The following is a 4,079-nucleotide window of genomic DNA, read 5'->3' on the forward strand; positions in this document are numbered from 1 at the left end:
CAAACTGGACACCTCTGGGAAGGAACCCTCTGGCCATGGAGCATCAACGCTTTTGCTTATTACAGCACCTCCACACTCTGCGTGCCGCCCCTCGATCATCTTCGGCTTCACATTGAAGGTCTTGAGCCATAGGCCGAAGTGAGGGGTAATGCGGAGGAAGGCCTCACATACGACGATGAACGACGAGATGTGAAGGAGGGAATCCGGGGCCAAATCATGGAAATCCAGTCCATAATAGAACATGAGCCCCCTAACAAAGGGATCCAGAGCGAGGCCTAGTCCTCGGAGGAAGTGAGAGATGAACACAACACTCTCATTGGGTTCGGGAGTGGGGATGACCTGCCCTCGGGCGGGCAGCCTGTGCGAAATTTCGGCGTTCAGATATCTGGCCTCTCTCAGCTTCTTGATGTCCTCCTCTGTGACAGAGGAAGGCATCCACCGACCTTGGAGGTTGGATCCGGACATGGTCGAAGGTCCGAAGCGCCTGACCTGAGCCTGGGGTGTTGGAACTCGAGGCGGGGGAAGGATTCGATTGAGCGCGAGAGGAAAAAAGGACAGGTCTTGGCCTCTTTATAAAGAAGGTGAATGTCAAGCGTCCTCCTCGCGGCCGTTTTGGACTCGCCTAAAATCGAGGAGTCATACCGACGGGCACGAGTGGGTTACCCACGTTCGTATTGATGAGAATCCCGTAATAAGGGGGACACGATCTCTGCTTCGACAAGACGTGTCAAGAAAACCGCCTCGCAATATGTGAAGTGCTGGTTGGGGAAAATGGTTCGGATGATGACCGAGCCATGACTTGACGTCGTGCTGTCAAAACACGTCAGCAGATTAGATTTGTGGAAATATTATTCTCTCTATGGTGGTATGTGGAAATTGTTTTGCAGAGCCGGACACTATCCTTGTGTTCAAAATCTTCTATGGAGTACTCGGAGGAGGAACCCACCTTGCAATGTCGAAGATAATACTGTGTGCCGGACTCATCGTCATTGAAGCCTGGTTCAGGGGCTACTGAGGGAGTCCTGGATTAGGGGGTCTCCGGACAGCCGGACTATATCCTTTGCCTAGACTGTTGGACTATGAAGATACAAGATTGAAGACTTCGTCCCGTGTCCGGATGGGACTCTCCTTGGTGTGGAAGGCAAGCTAGGCAATACGGATATATATATATATATATATATATATATATCCTCCCTTGTAACCGACTCTGTGTAACCCTAGCCCCCTCCGGTGTCTATATAAACCGGAGGGTTTAGTCCATAGGACAACATACAATCATACCATAGGTTAGCTTCTAGGGTTTAGCCTCTACGATCTCGTGGTAGATCAACTCTTGTAATACTCATATCATCAAGAACAATCAAGCAGGAGGTAGGGTATTACCTCCATCAAGAGGGCCCGAACCTGGGTAAACATCGTGTCCCCTGCCTCCTGTTACCATCCGCCTTAGACGCACAGTTCAAGACCCCCTACCCGAGATCCGCCGGTTTTGACATCGACAGCCATCCTTCTTATCCGCCAAGTATTTGGGGCAGTTCCGCTTCCAGTGACCATTTCCTCTGTAATAGAAGCACTCAGTTTCAGGATTCGGTCTAGCTTTGGGCTTCTTCATGGGAGTGGCAACTTGGTTTCCATTCTTCTTGAAGTTCCCATTCTTTCCCTTGCCCTTTTACTTGAAACTAGTGGTCTTGTCAACCATCAACACTTTATGCTTTTCTTGATTTCTACCTTCGCCGATTTCAGCTTTGCGAAGAGCTTGGGAATCGTTTTCGTCATCCCTCGCATATTATAGTTCATCAGGAAGTTCTAATAAATTGGTAATAGTGACTAGAGAACTCTGTCAATCACTATCTTATCTGGAAGATTTAACTCCCACTTGATTCAAGTGATTGTAGTACCCAGACATTCTGAGCATATGCTCACTAGCTGAGCTATTCTCCTCCATCTTGTAGGCAAAGTATTTTGTTAGAGGTCTCATACCTCTTAACACGGGCATGAGTCTGAAATACCAATTTCAACTCTTGGAACATCTCATATGTTCCATGCCGTTCAAAACATTTTTGAAGTCCCGGTTCTAAGCCGTAAAGCATGGTGCAATAAACTATCAAGTAGTCATCATACCGAGCTTGTCAAACGTTCATAATGTCTGCATCTGCTCCTGCAATAGTTATTTCACCTAGCGGTGCATCAAGGACATAATTCTTCTATGCAGCAATGAGGATAATCCTCAGATCACGGAGATAGTCATCGTCATTGCTACTAACATCTTTCAACTTATTTTTCTCTAAGAACATATCAAAAATAAACGGGGAAGCTATATGCGAGCTATTGATCTACAACATACATATGCAAATGCTATCAGGACTAAGTTCATGATAAATTTAAGTTCAGTTAATCATATCACTTAAGAACTCCCACTTAGATAGACATCCCACGAGTCATATAAATGATCACATGATCCATGTCAACTAAACCATGTCCGATCATCACGTGAGATGGACTAGTTTTCAATGGTGAACATCACTATGTTGATCATATCTACTATATGATTCACATTTGACCCTTCGGTCTCAGTGTTCCGAGGCCATATCTACATATGCTAGGCTCAAGTTTAACCCGAGTATTCTACGTGTGCAAAACTGGCTTGCACCCGTTTTATGTGAATATAGAGCTTATCACACCCGATCATCATGTGGTGTCTCGTCACGACGAACTGTCGCAACGATGCATACACAGGGAGAACACTTATACCTTGAAATTTAGTGAGGGGTAATATTATAATGCTATCGCCGTACTAAGCAAAATAAGACGCATAAAATATAAACATCACATGCAATCAAAATATGTGACATGATATGGCCATCATCATCTTGTGCCTTTGATCTCCATCTCCAAAGCACCGTCATGATCTCCATCGTCACCGGCATGGCACCATGATCTCCATCATCTTGATCTCTATCAATGTGTCATCACATGGTCGTCTCGCCAAATATTACTTTTGCAACTATTGCTATTGCATAGCGATAAAGTAAAGCAATTATATGGCGCTTGCATCTTATGCAATAAAGATACAATTATAAAGCTCCTGCTAGTTGCCGATAACTTTAACAAAACATGATCATCTCATACAACAATTTATATCTCATCACGTCTTTACCATATCACATCACAACAAGCCCTGCAAAAACAAGTTAGACGTCCTCTACTTTGTTGTTGCAAGTTTTACGTGGCTGCTACGGGCTTCTAGCAAGAACCGTTCTTACCTACGCATCAAAACCACAACGATTTTTCATCAAGTGTGTTGTTTTAACCTTCAACAAGGACTGGGCGTAGCCAAACTTGATTCAACTAAAGTTGGAGAAACAGACATCCACTAGCCACATGTGTGCGAAGCACATCGGTAGAACCAGTCTCATGAACGCGGTCATGTAATGTCGGTCTGGGCCGCTTCATCCAACAATGCCGCTGAATCAAAGTAAGACGTTGCTGGTAAGCAGTATGACTATTATCGCCCACAACTCATTGCGTTCTACTCGTGCATATAACATCTACGCATAAACCTGGCTCGTATGCCACTGTTGGGGGAACACAGTATTTCAAAAAAAATTACCTACGATCACGCAAGATCTATCTAGGAGATGCATAGCAACGAGCGGGGAGAGTGTGTCCAGGTACCCTCGTAGACCGAAAGCAGAAGCGTTTAGTAACACGGTTGATGTAGTCGAACGTCTTCGCGATCCAACCGATCCAAGTACCGAACGTACAACACCTCCGCGATCAGCACACGTTCAGCTCGATGACGTCCCTCGAACTCTTGATCCAGTTGTGGACGAGGGATAGTTCCCTCAGCACGACGGTGTGGCGACGGTGATGATGAAGCTACCGGCGCAGGGCTTCGCCTAAGCACTACGACGATATGATCGAGGTGTGTAACTGTGGAGGGGGCACCGCACACGGTTAAGAGAAACTTGTGTGTATTTGGGGTGCCCCCTCCCCACGTATATAAAGGAGGAGGAGGAGGCCAGCCAAGGTGTGGCGCGCCAAGGAGGGAGTCCTACTAGGACTCCCGGTCCAAGTAG

This window comes from Triticum aestivum, chromosome 3A, assembly GCF_018294505.1.
Source record: "Triticum aestivum cultivar Chinese Spring chromosome 3A, IWGSC CS RefSeq v2.1, whole genome shotgun sequence".
NCBI classification, from domain to species: domain Eukaryota; kingdom Viridiplantae; phylum Streptophyta; class Magnoliopsida; order Poales; family Poaceae; genus Triticum; species Triticum aestivum.